Source organism: Microcaecilia unicolor, chromosome 7 (genome assembly GCF_901765095.1).
Source record: "Microcaecilia unicolor chromosome 7, aMicUni1.1, whole genome shotgun sequence".
Lineage (NCBI taxonomy): Eukaryota > Metazoa > Chordata > Amphibia > Gymnophiona > Siphonopidae > Microcaecilia > Microcaecilia unicolor.
The window spans coordinates 152,832,437-152,847,728 of NC_044037.1; the positions used below are offsets into that span (position 1 = coordinate 152,832,437).

General features: G+C 46.8%; 1 protein-coding gene across 1 annotated transcript in view; it reads left to right on the forward strand.

The window, feature by feature from the left end:
* The window catches only part of IQCA1 (IQ motif containing with AAA domain 1), an 827,164-nt gene that overhangs the window by 386,127 nt on the left and 425,745 nt on the right, over window positions 1-15,292 (forward strand). The gene's annotated exons all lie outside the window — the stretch shown is intronic.

Genomic DNA, 15,292 nt, shown 5'->3' on the forward strand with positions numbered 1-15,292 from the left:
TAATTTTTGTCTACATATTTCTGTTTTTAGTTTGTGGTTACTTATTCTATACTAGAGGGTCTTCCTGTGTCTGAAAAAGGCTGGTTATTCTGTTAGTACTGATTCTGTGTAGGATTGATCTTTACTAATCCAGCTTTTTTAGTTTTCAATTAGGTGTATTAATGTTCTACTGCCTACTGTAATCCTTATGATATGTCATGATATATAAATCCATTTTTACATGCACATGAAGGCGTTTATTGCTTGTCAATACCTTCCTTAGGACTCAATCTCTTCTCCATCTTGACAAATTGTATACACCAAATGCACTGCAAGAAAACCCTCACTTACTAGCCTTCAATCTCACTAATTAAGGTAGTACTCTTCAATGTTTGGGAAAGACTATTCTTAGCATCTCTGCACTTTGGTCCAGCATCTTCCTTCCCTCCCATTTTACTTTTTGTTTCTGTGTGTTGTAGAGCCTATCCCTGACCCCACCCCCTATGCTGCCCCCTTTAGCCTCCCCAAACAGCTGGGCCACCGACCGCATATGCTCTTAGGGCCGGCCAAATCGTCATAATCGAAAGCCGATTTTGGCCGGCCTCAACTGCTTTCCGTCACAGGGACGGCAAAAGTTCAAGGGGGTGTGTCGGCAGTGTACCGAAGACGGGATGGGGGCGTGGTTAAGGGTGGCCCTGACGAGCATTTGGGCGACTTTACTTGGTCCCTTTTTGTTGACGACCAAGCCTTGAAAAGGTGCCCGAACTGACCAGATGACCACTGGAGGGAATCGGGGATGACCTCCCCTTACTCCCCCAGTGGTCATCAACCCCCTCCCATCCAAAAAAAATTTTTTTTAACATTTTTTTTGCCAGCCTCAAATGTCATACCCAGCTCCATCACAGCACTATGCAGGTCCCTGGAGCAGTTTTTAGTGGGTACTGCAGTGCACTTCAGGCAGGCAGACCCAGGCCTACCCCCCCACCTGTTACACTTGTGGTGGTGCCCCCCATTACCCTTTAAGGGCTATGGTAGTGTTGTACAGTTGTGGGTAGTCGGTTTTGGGGGGCTCAGCACCCAAGGTAAGGGAGCTATGTACCTGGGAGCAATTTGCGAAGGCCACTGCAGTGCCCCCTAGGGTGCCCAGTTGGTGTCCTGGCATGTGAGGGGGACCAGTGCACTACAAATGCTGGCTCCTCCCACAACCAAATGGCTTGGATTTGGCTGAGTTTGAGATGGCCGCACTTAGTTTCCATTATAGGCGAAAACCAATGGCGGCCATGTCTAAGGGCGGCCCAAATGTTGAGATTTGGCCTGCCCTGACCGTATTATCGAAACGAAAGATGGCCGCCCATCTTGTTTCGATAATACGGTCGTGTACGCTTCTTTACAGGGCCGTCCCTAGAGATGGGCGCCCTTATAGATGGGCGCCCCCGTTCGATTATGCCCCTCTATGTTACTATGTAATTCTATATAACTTTGTTATATAATGGCAGGGCCTTTTGCTCCAACAGAATTGCTTGGCTGAGTCCTTGCATGGTCTGATTTGTTATCAGTGATGCCTTTCAAGTCATACTAGCATTGTGAATGGACACTGGCTGGGGATAATTGTTGAAAGAAAGCTGCCTGTCAGGGTGGGCTGACAGTGATCTGGGCACCCAGGCAATAAGGATTGATACTGTCACCTGTTCTGTTCAGTATCTGCCTCAAGCCACTGGCCAAGCTGATAGCTTATTACCTTTAGATTGTAAGCTCTCTTGAGCAGGGACTGTCCTTCCCCTTGTCTAAACTTGTACAGCGCTGCGTAACCCTGGCAGCGCTATAGAAATGCTAAGTAGTAGTAGTAGTAGTAGTGGTCAGTGGACACTCAATTCTACATCTATGTGAATGGCATGCAACTACTCTTACCCATTGAACCTGCCTTACCGACAGCCCTGAATAAACCTGTTGAACAGCAATTCAAAAATGGGCAAAAAACAACAAACTGTGCTTGAACCCAAGTGAAACTGAGCTTCTGTGGGCTCCTGACACAAGTGGGTACATACCTGATATCAAAATCTCTTTTGTAATTGTACTATACTCTGATGAACATTATTACATAAAAATTGTTAGACCTCTGGCCTTTTTACAGTGATTGATTTTATTAAAGGGGTATTTAAATTTTATCCTCTGGTTCCTCTTTCTTCTCCCTTTAAATTAAATTACAATGTCTAAAATAAAATATAAAATTTATATACAAACAACATTACGTTACATTAAAGGCTTCTAATCCCAGAATCGGGGCAGAAAGTTCAAATTTAAATTATTATCAATAACAAAATTTTCCTTACCCTCAATCTCTTTTGGGGAACCAAGCCAAATAATTTTTTTCTTGTCCTGATTTAGTTTTAGTCTAAATTCCTTTGCCCAATTTTCAATAACATACATTTCCAAATTTTACTCATTTATATTTTTGAAGCTGGTAAGAGAATGGTGATATCATCAGCATATATATATTTATATAAAAAAGACCTTCAACTGTACCATAATTCTCCTCAATAGCTGTAGCATTACATTGAATAGCATAGGGGACAGGGGAGAACCCTGTGGTACTCCACAAACAGGTACCCAGCTATCCGATAGAACACCCTGCAATTTAACTTTACAATTCCCACACCTCAGAAATCCCTTAAACCAGTTATTCCAAAACTATCCAACAGAAAACTATCCAACAGGGCTATCAAAATGGTATGAAAGGTTAAAAGCGCTTGATAAATGAAACTGAATGACTACCGAATTTTGACCTTTACTCACCATGTGCGTCCCTAGAGTAATAAGTGCACCTAAGATGGTTTTCTGTGCTATACCCCATTCTAAACCCTGATTGAGAGTAGTGTCAAACCTAGACAAATAATTCTCCAGCTGCATATCTACACAACCCTCCATAATCTTTATTAACAGAGGAATTAAAGCAACTGGCCTATAATTCCCTGCATCCTCTAGATTGCCTTTGGGGTTTTTAGGGATAGGTGTTAAAACTATATTTCCCCATAATTCTGGGAACGAACCTCTATTAAAACAAAAATTTAACCAATCTGACAAAAGGAGGAGCCGGGGTGCAGCAGAAGGAAGTTGCTGGAGCTGATGTGGGTAGCATTAGATGAAATACTGTCTGTGTTTTGGAGGGGAAAACTGCCTTTAAAGGTAGATGGGGGAAGGTGGCCTGGGAAAGAGAGAGGGTTGGTTTTCCAGCTCTTCTTTTTTTTTTTCCTGCACACGCAACGTCACCAGGTAAGCTCTTGGGCCAGCTTAAACTATAGGGCCAGTGACATCACAGGCTCATGCGTTTGGCGCCCTTTATCTCCAGCACTCTGGGCCAGTGTCACGGTCTTAGGCTCTAAACAGTCATGGACTCTGGAGCAATGTGAGCCCTTGGCCTTCTGTCATTGAGCGGCAGCAGGAGGCAAAACCCCCCAACCAGGACTGGACTAACAAGCAAGAATGGAGCTGAAGCTGTAAGCAGGCAATGGTGGAACAGACAAGACTGGAACAACAGGACTGGAGCTGAAGCTGTAGGCAGGCAGTGCTGGAACGGACAGGACTGAAGCTGTAGACAGGCAATGGTGGAACAGACAAGACTGGAACAACAGGACTGGAGCTGAAGCTGAAGGTAGAGGGGACTAGAGCAAGCACAGCAGACTAGGCAGCACACAAAGCCAACCCACACAGACAAACAACAGAACTAAGGCTGAAGGCTAACCCTAGCACACAAACAAACAGAGAAGAACAGAAGCAGAAGTGCACACAGGCACCCGCACACAGGCACCCTAAACAAGAAATCAAGACAGAAGTGCCCACGAGCACACAGACTATGAACAAGGCAGAAGTGCTTCACTGCACACGAACTAACCTGGAGACCTTTGGCATTGCAAAGGCCCTGAATGAAAGTCCACCACTTCCTTATAAAGGCCCTCACTAAACATGTCACAACTACAGGACAGAGGCAGGAAACACACTGAACACCAAAGTGAGGCTTGAAACACACAGGAAGTGGAAACACTACAGGAAAGAAACAACAATGCAAGGTGAAAGAACAGACAGGAGCCAGTTCAGAAGCTGACCATTGGGAAATAAAGTGAGTCAAAGAGGGGTCACAACCACAGTCGTGACAGCCAGAGCCTCACCTGGTTAAGCCAGCCCTGCCTTTGTGTGTACTTTGACCTTCTCTTCTACCATTCAGTTTTCTTTTAAACAAGAAGTAAGAAGGTTCATTCTTAACATCAAGAGGAAGATCATTCCAAATAGTAGCTGATTGAGAAGAAAAAGATCTATTTAATTGTTTTATATAACGAATCCCTTTTACTGAAGTAAAGTTTTACTGAAGAAAAGCTTAATAAACCTCAATCACTGGCTCTGAAAGTTTGGACAGAAGAAGGTCACTTCAGAATAGAACATAAATGTTCCAGAGCTGCCAAGGGGTCGCAATTTTTCAGAGGGAGATTTTAGTATATGCCCTGCCTCGCCCACTTTCCCTTGGCTCCACCCACTCTATATGGCTCTACCACCTCAAACCCACGGCCATTTCAAAAAATATTTTATTTAATAGCCTAATACCCTAGCTTTCAGAGGCCAAAACCTCCTGCCTCAGGTCAGTATAATGCTGTTTTGGTATTGTCTTGTATGGGAATTCTGTGAGCCCTTGGGTCCTGCTGGAGGCGGAGGTAAAGGTGACCGCTGGCCTCCAAAGGACAGCCGAACAACCCCGTGGCAACTGCCGTTCACCAGGAGTTGAGCTCCCAGCTGCAGGCGGCCAACGGGACTTCTAGAACCGCAGGGGTTGGCGGACTGGCCAGACGAGAGAGGCAGGAGCAAGCAAGGATAGTCAGAAACAAGCAGTGGTCAGGGCTGGCAGCAAGCGAGGATTATCAGGAACAAAGCAGTGGTCAGGGCTGGCAGCAAGCGAGGATAGTCAGGAACAAGCAGTGATCAGGGCTGGCAGCAAGCGAGGATTATCAGGAACAAGCAGTGGTCAAAATCAGGCAAAGGTCCAAAATGAGAAACACATACAAAAGGTCCAAGTGCACTGCAACTACCCAGGAACGGAATAGAAGACGAAGCACAGAAGGACTGAAGGCAAGGCTTTAAATAGGGAGGCAATCAGAGTCAACTATTTTCAGCTGAATCGAACATGGCTGCCCCCACAGGAGATCTCCAAGGACCAAATATGGGCTTCCTTCCTGTCCTCGTTACTCCAGGATGGCTGGACCCCTTGAGCTAACCAAGATGGCCGCTGCCATTGATCCAACCCAGATGACGGCTGCCAGAACTAGGAAACCGAAACAGACATTCCTAAGCCTGCTCCTTGTCCCTTTCCGATGGAACTGCGGAATCACCTAGTCGGGAGGAGCGTCACACAGGTGAGGGACGTGGCAGGTATCCTCTCCTGACCTGAGGAAGGAAGTGTTGGTCTCTGAAAGCTAATCAAAACTGTTTTAAAATCAGTGAAGGTGGTGGAAATGAAAACGGTAACAGAATTCAAATACGCGTGGGATAAACATAAAGGAATCCTATTCAGAAGGAATGAATCCTAAGGAGCTTAGCCGAGATTGGATGACAGAGCCAGCCGGTGGTGGGAGGCGAGGATAGTGCTGGGCAGACTTATACGGTCTGTGCCAGAGCCAGTGGTGGGAGGCGGGGCTGGTGGTTGGGAGGTGGGGATAGTGCTGGACAGACTTATACGGTCTGTGCCCTGAAGAGGACAGGTACAAATCAAAGTAGGGTATACACAAAAAGTAGCACATATGAGTTTGTCTTGTTGGGCAGACTGGATGGACCATGCAGGTCTTTTTCTGCTGTCATTTACTATGTTACTATTTTGTGTTTTATTTGCATTTATTAAACTGTATTAACACAGCTACCACATTACTTTATCCTAAATTTAAAATAAAATTATTTTATTTACCTTTGTTGTCTGGCCATTTACTTTTTCTAATTGTGTTGCTCCCAGTCTCTTGATTCTGCTTTCCTTCGTCTTCTCTAAACTCTTGCCAGGGTTTCCTGTCCATTTGTCATTTTTCTCTCCTTTTTGTTTGTTTTCTTCAATATTTTTCTGCCTCTCTCTCTGTCCAGATTTAATTCATTCTTACTATCCATTCTTTAATTTCCTTCTTTTTACTTCATCTACCTATGGCTTTTCATCTTTTCCTCACTCTTGTTCTCCCCATGCGCCTTCCTCTTATTCTCCAGTCTTTCACTACTCTGTCCTCTTCCCCTTTCCATCCTGTAACCAGGTACCTCTAAGTGCAGCCAAGGATAGAACAATCTCCTCCAGCCACAGCCCCCCGGTACAGTCAAGAAATAAATGTCCACCAGCAACTTCAATCTTAAGGACTTTATTCCATGCAGGTTTCTAGTAGACCTGATACACAGTTCCAACATCAGCATTCACCTGATTCACATATAAGCCACCTGAAAGTGTGTGGCAAATAGTCCCCTTTAAGCAGTAGGCTATCAGCACAGACCAGGATTCAATACAGGCTCACAGTCAGCTCCAGTCTGGGCTCTTTATCCAGGGCACAATAATAGTAGTTCATCTCCAAATAAAAGCAGTTCATTCAGTTCATCATCACAGTTAAATCACAAAGCAGAGGTTTCTACCTTCTACCCTCTTTACCTTCATAATAGGTTCCATACTTTAGGGACTTCTCATACCCAAGGGATTCCACCCTGCATCTGCTTCACTGGTAGACTTAATACTTTAGGGACCTCTATTACCCAAGGGTTTTCAGGCTGCCAAATACTTTTGGGACTTTCTCACACCCAAGGGATTTCACCCTGCATCTGCTTCACTCTCCCCTGGGACTCCTTCCCACCTGCCTAATCAATCCATGGCTTCTGCTACCACAACCAATCATTCTCCTTCCATTAGCTTCCCCCACACCCATACCAGCTGAGTTAAGCACTAGACTAACGATGAGCTCCTGCACACAGGGTTTCCTATCTCTCTTCCCCCTAGTGGCAGCCAATCTACACGTTCTGCCAACTTAAACCCATGTCTTCCCCTATTGCAGCTAGGAGTCCAGCCCGGGCTCTTCATCTCACCCCCTGGCTCCTTGCCTGCAATGCCTTCTGGGACTTGTATTTCAGACTGAAACTGCCTTAACCCAACTATCCAGCTCCCCTCTTTCTCTCCCCATCCTTCTAGTGTCTCCTCTTTTTCTTTCTGCATCCTTCCATCCAGCATCTTCTCTCCTTCTCTCCCCATCCTTCCACCCATCTACTCTCTCTCCTGATCCTTCTAGATTGAAGGATGCAGGGTGAAATCCCTTGGGTGTGAGAAAGTCCCAAAAGTATTTGGCAGGCTGAAAACCCTTGGGTAATAGAGGTCCCTAAAGTATTAAGTCTACCAGTGAAGCAGATGCAGGGTGGAATCCCTTGGGTATGAGAAGTCCCTAAAGTATGGAACCTATTATGAAGGTAAAGAGGGTAGAAGGTAGAAACCTCTGCTTTGTGATTTAACTGTGATGATGAACTGAATGAACTGCTTTTATTTGGAGATGAACTACTATTATTGTGCCCTGGATAAAGAGCCCAGACTGGAGCTGACTGTGAGCCTGTATTGAATCCTGGTCTGTGTCTCTCTCTCTCTCCCCTCCTTCTATCCAGTGTCTCTCTATCTCTCTACCCTTTTCTGTTCAGTGTCCCCTCTCTCTGTCTACATTCTTTCAGTCTCTCCCCTTTCTCTCTGCATCCTTTCATCCATCTCCCCTTTCTTTCCCTATCATTCTGCCCAGTGTCTTCCCTCTTTCTCTCCCTATCCTTCCATCCAGCGTCTCTCTCTCCCCATTCTTCCATCCATTTACATCTTTCTCTCCCTATCCTTCCATTCAGCGTTTCTCTCCCCATCCTTCTTTCTGTGTTCCCTTTCTCTCCCCATCCTTCCATTTGTCTTCCCAGGGCCGTGCCAACACGGTAAGCGGGGTAAGCACCGCAGGGGGGCGCCGACCTCTGGAGGGCGCCACTCCGTTCACTTGTAAAATCTTTTACCTGAAGTTGTGATTCTCCTCTCTCCCCTGCCCTTCCCGCGTCAGAAAGTGAAGGCAGCCCAGCAGTGCTAACTGAGGCAGACACCTCTGCTGAAGTTGCTTAAAAGAATACAACCAGTGCTATATATGTCTTTGGTGTGGGAACAACTTCTCATTCGGGGTGAGCTTGAAGTGAACAACATTCAAATTAAAGAGAACAGGTTTGGAGGGAGGTGTGCAAGTGAGACTGGGGAGAAATAAAAAATAAATAGTGTAATTGTTAAAATCTGTAAGTGGTTCAAAGTTTTTTTTGAGCATGTACACTGAGAGGAGGGCATGACTGCAATGATGTGTGCATAATTATCTTATCAGGTAACCTGAGATAGCTACAGCTAAAAGCCATTTCATTGGCTGATGGTTCAAACAGTAGGTTCAAAGAGGAAGTTTAGTTGTGAAGAGCTGGTAAGTGAAAATCTGATAGCTTTTTTTGTGTGTAATTACTAAATGTTTATTTCTTATATATCTCCACCATTCATGATGTATTGTAAGCCACATTGAGCCTGCAAAGACGTGGGAAAATGTGGGATACAAATGCAATAAATAAATAAATATAAAACATTCTGCTTGGATAGGAAGAGTTTGTGATATGTGAAAATACATTTTGTTTTAATGAAATTGCTAAACTTTAGAGTCAGTTGCTAAACTTTAGAGTCAGTGCTTTTTTTGTGTTTGTTTTTAGGTTATGGATTTTGTTTGTTTTTATTTATGTCAGAATGTGCCTTTGAGAAAGAACTTAAAAAAGAATCCAGCGCTGGCTTCTGTTCTTTATGACCTGGCAGAAAGGCATCTGCTCACCCTATTGGTAGTTAAAGATGATATACTGCTTAGTCTGGGTGAGAGAGATATGGAGAATGACAGAAGGGAATGACTGTAAGGCCCACTTGGGTCTGCCCAAGCCTGAAACAGTGCTGCAGAGATTGCACAGTTTCTGGCTTTTATGTGGTTCAGGGGAGAGAGGAGAATCGCTGGACATGGATGAGAGGGGAGGGCAGGGAAGAGAGATTCTCTGGATATGGATGGATGGAGGAGTTGGCGGGGAGAGAGGAGAGATGCTGGTCTTGGATGGAGGAGAGGGGAGAGAGAATTACTGCTTTATATGGATACAGGGGAGAGACGAGAGAGGAGAAATGCTGAACATGGATTGAGGGGATGAGAGAGGAGAAGTGCTGGACATGGATGGAGGTGAGGAAAGAAAAAATAAGATGCACATGGATGGAGATGAGGGACATAGAAGAGAGGAGAAAAACTGCACATGGATGGAGATGAGGGAACGGGAAGAGAGGAGAAAAACTGCACATGGATGGAGAAAATAGGCAAAAGCTGGATCCACGTTATATCTCCTCCAGTCAATTCCACAGAGGAGGACACAGCTTTTACTTATGGATGTAGGGCAAGAAATGAAGAAGAAAGGAGGAAAGTAAAGAAATAAATGGAAAGGAAGCCCTGGAAACGGAGTTAAGAGAACAGATAGAGAGCAGCAGAATCAGACCAATATGGATAGAAAAACAAAGTCACCAGACAACAAAGGTAGAAAAAAATCATTTTATTTTCATTTTAGTGTTTGGAATATGTCCACTTTGAGAATTTACATCTGCTATCTTATTTTGCAATGTATAGCAATTTGTTTTCTAAGAATATTGCTGACAATTCCTGTCAGTGTGGCAAGTGGTGAGCGATCATTTTCACGGTTAAAAATCATAAAAAATTATTTGCGATCAAGTATTTCGCAAGAAAGGCTTGTAAGCCTTGCCATCTTGTGCCACATGGGGGGGGGGGGCGCCAACTGATAGTCTGCAGGGGGGCACCAGAGACCCTAGGCACGGCCCTGTGTCTTCCCTCTTTCTCTCCCCATCCTTGCATCTGTCTTCCCTCTTTCCCTCCTTATCCTTCCATCCGTCTACCCACCTCCCGATCCTTCCATCCGAAGTCTAACCCCTCTCCTGATCCTTCCATCCAGTGTCTCTCTCTCTATCCCCTTCTTTCCATCCAGTGTCTCTCTCTCTATCCTTTTCCATTTATCATGCCCCCTCTCTCCCCATCCTTCAATGTCTCTCCTGTTTCTCTCCCTACGCTTCCTTCCAGCATCTTCCCTCTTTCTACTCTCAGCCAGGATCCCCCCCCTTTCTCCCCATCCTTATCTCCAGCAGCTTCTCTCTTTCTCCAGCCCTTCTCCATGGCCCCTCCTTCTCTCCCCATCTTCCCACTCTCTCCATTCTACCTCCTCCCTCCCACTCCCCCTTCTACCCGATATTCGTTTCCTGGCCACTGCTGCTTCTCCTTTTGAGCAGCAGTGGCCGCGACAAACAAAAAAAAAAGAGCTAACGAAAAGTTTTTAAAAAGCAAGCGCAGTGCCGCACTACACCAGCCTTCAGGCATGCACTGTCAGCTCTGCAGCTCCTCTCTCTGTCCCCAGAGCGGAGCAGGAAATCGATGTCAACTTCCTGCTCCAGGAGCAGAGAGAGGAGCGGCAGAGCCAACAGCGCATGCCTGAAGGCTGCTGCGGCACCGCGCTTACTTTTTTTATTTTTTGGTCGTGGCCGCTGCTGCTCAACAGGAGAAGCAGCAGTGGACAGGAAATGAATACCAGGTGGAAGGGGGAGCTTCTGCCACGGTGTCTCAGCGGGAGACTTTCCTTCTTTGGCGGGAGTGCGGGAGATGACCCGCCAAAGAGGGAGTCTCCCACTGAATGCTGGAGACTTGGCAGGTCTGATGTTCAGGTGTCATAAGAACATAAGTGTTGCCATACTGGGACAGAACTGAAGGTCCATCAAATCCAGTATTCTGTTTCCAACAGTGACCAATCTATGTCATAAGTACCTGACAAGATCCCAGAACAATGGAACAGATTTTATGCTGCCTTTCCTAGAAATAAGTAGTGGATTTTCCCAAGGCCATTTTAATAACGGCTTATGGACTTTTCTTTTAGGAAATTATCCAAACCTTTTTTAAACCCTTCTAAGCAAACTGCTTTTACCACATTCTCTGGCAACAAGGTATTCCAAGGTTCCTGACTTGTGATTTGAGCAGGCACATTTTAAATGCTATGCTATGCTACACAGCTCTCCTAACCTAGCTGAAATAATAGTTAATCACCTCTCTGACCTCATGTGCAACTCTCTTTAAATTAGTCCCCTTATTTTCTAAATCCTCCGACTCTCTTGCCTATCTATATGTTCTATCTTTGCTTATACCCTACACTGTCTATTAAAATGTTTTATTCATATTGTATTGACATTTGTAAGTAGTATACTATGCCATACTTTGTATTGTTATTTGAATATTTTTTATTCTGTAAATGTCTATTCAGTGGCGTACCTAGGGTAGTTGATACCCGGGGCCGGTCATTTTTTAACACCCCCCCCCCCTCCAAAATCTAGTACTAGGCATGCCGAGAATACAAAACACTCAGGACCTATAGAGCAATTCTAGCATACCATAAGCAGTAATTTCTACAAGTCACACAAGGAAAAGGAAAGCATCTTAAACACTACAGTGAGCACTAGAACATCAATTCACCTACTGTAAAACGAAACCAGGCAGAATAACACAGATTGTCCATCTTGCACAGTCAATGCCAACCGAAAGCCATGTCTTTTTCACAAACACAGATACACCCTAATCCACTATAGAATAAGCAATAATAACCTTTCTATTTAGACAAAAATTAAACTGAACCCCCAAGATGCCAGACTCTGCATACAATGCAACACCACAGAAACAGAAAATGTCCCCTAGTACTGTGCAAAATATAAAGACAGCAGATGTAAATTTGAAAAAACTAACAAGTACCAATCACCACTTTACAAATTAACAAATAGAAATAAAACAAATATAGAAAATAAAATAATACCATTTTATTGGACTAATACATTTAGCTTTCAGAGGCCAAAACATCCTTCCTCAGGTCAATACAGTATAGTGCTGTTACCAGGGGCGTATCTGCGTGGTGCCACAGGGGCCTGGGCCCCCGCAGATTTCGCCCTGGCCCCCCTCCCCGCCGTCAACCCTCCCCCGCTGCTTACTTTTGCTGGCGGGGTCCGACCCGCAATCTCCATATTTCGGCTTCCTCCGTGGCCATGTGCTTCCAGGAAGTAACGCTGCAGCGCTGATTCGTTGAATCTAGTTCGGCGTCTGACGTCCCACACGTCAGACGCCGAACTAGATTCAATGAATCAGCGCTGCAGCGTTACTTCCTGGAAGCACATGGCCACGGAGGAAGCCGAAATATGGAGATTGCGGGTCGGACCCCGCCAGCAAAAGTAAGCAGCGGGGGAGGGTTGACGGCGGGGAGGGGGTGGAGAGAGGCGGCGGCGGGGGGGGGGGGGGGGGAGGCAAAAATGTGCCCCCCCTCTCTGGCTCTGGCCCCCCCTACCGCCGGATTCCAGATACGCCCCTGGCTGTTACAATATCCTATCTGGACCTGAAGAAGGGGGTTTTGTTCTCCGAAAGTTAGCCAAAATGTATTAAAATTAGTCCAATAAAAAGATTACCTTGTTTACATGTTCTATTATAAACATTAACACAGCTACAATACTACTTTATCCTAAAGCAAAAAAAAAATAAAAATATATATTTTATTTACAGTTTGTGGTCTCTGGTTTCTGCTTTCCTCATCTTCTTTTCACTGTCTTCCTTCCATCCAGCATCTGTCTTTGTTCTCTCTCTGCCATCCAGTGTCTGCCCTCTCTGCTGTCCCCTCCATCCAATGTCTGCCCTCTCTCCCTGCCCCTTCCATCTACATCTGCCCTCTATCTCTGCCCCTTCCATCCACCATCTGCCCCTGTCTGCCCTCTCTCTCTCCCCCTTCCATTCACTGTCTGCCCTTTCTATCCCTTCCATCCACTGTCTGCCCTTTCTCTCTGCCCCTTCAATCCATCATTTGCCCTCCCTCTCCCATCCATCCAGGGTCTGCCCTCCCTCTCCTCCCACTTCCATCCAGGATCTGTCCCCTCTCTCTGCCCCTTTTTTTCAACCCCCAGTTCCAGCCCCACTATCCCACCAGTCCCCAGTTTCAGCCCCAGTCCTTTTCTCCCACCAGTCCCGAGCTTTAGCCCCCAGCCACTTCTCCCTGTCCCCTTTTTAGCCCCCAGTTTCAACCCCAACCCTTTTCTCTCACCAGTCCTGAGCTTCAGCCCCAGCCACTTCTCCCTGTCTCCTTTTCAGCCCCCAGTCCCCACAATTTCAGCCCCTGCCGCCTTTTAGCCCCCAGTCCCAGTACTAGCCCCCTTATCCCACCTACCCTCCTTTCAGCCCCCAGTTTCAGCCCCCTTCATCCACATGCCTTGCCCCCCTTTTCAGCCCGACCCATTCTCCCACCTGACCCAGGTATGCCCCATTTTCCGTCATGACCCCTTCTCAGACCCCAGTTCTAGCCCCCTTCTCCCATTTGAGAACCCCCACCCCACCCCATCTGAGAACCCCCACCCCAGTCCCCTTCTCCCATCTGAGAACCCCCACCCCACCCCAGTCCTTCTCCCATTTGAGAATCCCCAGAACACCCCTCTCCTCTCCCATCTGAGAACCCCCCTCCCCACCCCAGTCCCCTTCTCCCATCTGGAAACCCCTCCCCACTCCAGTCCCCTTCTCCCATTTGAAAACCCCCTCCCCATCTAAGAACCCCCACAACTCCCCTCTCCCATCTGAGAACCCCCTCCCCACCCCAGTCCCCTTCTCCCATATAAAACCCCCCTCCCCATGTGAGAACCCCCACAACACCCCTCTCCCATCTGAGAACCCCCTCCCCACCCCACCCCAGTCCCCCTTTCCCATATAAAACCCCCTCCCCTCCCCATGTGAGAACCCCCACAACACCCCTCTCCCATCTGAGAACCCCCTCCCCACCCCACCCCAGTCCCCCTTTCCCATATAAAACCCCCTTCCCCCCCATGTGAGAACCCCCACAACACCCCTCTCCCATCTGAGAACCCCCTCCCCACTCAGTCCCCTTCTCCCATATGAAAACCCCCTCCCCTCCCCATGTGAGAACCCCCACAATACCCCTCTCCCATCTGAGGAGCCCACCCCACCCCGACCCGACTCTCCTGCTCCCACCCTACCTTTAAAAAATTTTTTTGAAGCGTCGTTGCAGGCAGCGCCTTGCGTCTGCCCTGCTTGTTGTAAAAGAAGTAAATCTCTTCGCTTCGTCGTCGTCGGGCCTCACTATGTCCCACCCTCCTCTGAGGTAACTTCCGCGAGGGCGGGACATAGTGAGGCCCGACGACGACGAAGCGAAGAGATTTACTTCTTTTACAACAAGCAGGGCAGACGCAAGGCGCTGCCTGCAACGACGCTTCAAAAAAATTTTTTAAAGGTAAAGTGGGAGCAGCGGGAGCGAAGCGGATCACCCCCCCACCCACTGACACCCGGGGCGGACCGCCCCCACCGCCCCCCCTTGGTACGTCACTGTGTCTATTGCATATGTTTGATTTATTCTTACTGTACACCGCCTTGAGTGAATTCTTTCAAAATGGTGGTAAATCCTAATAAATAAATATACATGGGCTTGTGCCTTTGCTCCTGTCACTTTATGGTACTTCATCTGACTCTTCTGCTAGCCCTTCAGAAGATTTTAAAATAGAACAAAGTGGTGGGGACAAAAGCACATGCTCCCACTGTTGGCCTTTGAATCCTTTAAGGGCCCTGTTTACTAAGCCGTGCCATAGGTGAGCTGGTGTTTTTAGCGCACACTAAAAATGAGCACGTGCTAATGTTAGAGACACTCATATATTCTTAAGGGCTCTCCTGGTGGTAATCGGCAATTGGCATACGCTGGATGGTTACCACGTGGGTAACATGTGAGCCTTTACCGCTAAGTCAATGGGTGGGGTTAAGGGCTCAGGCTGTAAATAGACATTCACTGGTTTTAATTTTGCTGCACATCCATTTCCCGGTCCAAAACACGCACCCACACTACTGCAGGTCACGTTTTGGCATGCCTTTGTAAAAGGGCCCCTAAGTTTGGTAACCCTGAGCCAGTACCTCACTGGGTCAACCTTTAAGCTGTCCCTGATGACAAATGGGAGAGAAAATGTTTGTTACATTTGTATCCTGCGCTTTCCCACTCATGGCAGGCTCAATGCGGCTTACATATTGTATACAGGTACTTATTTGTACCTGGGGCAATGGAGGGTTAAGTGACTTGCCCAGAGTCACAAGGAGCTGCCTGTGCCTGAAGTGGGAATTGAACTCAGTTCCTCAGGACCAAAGTCTACCACCCTAACCACTAGGCCACTTTAATGAGGGTGGTTTCA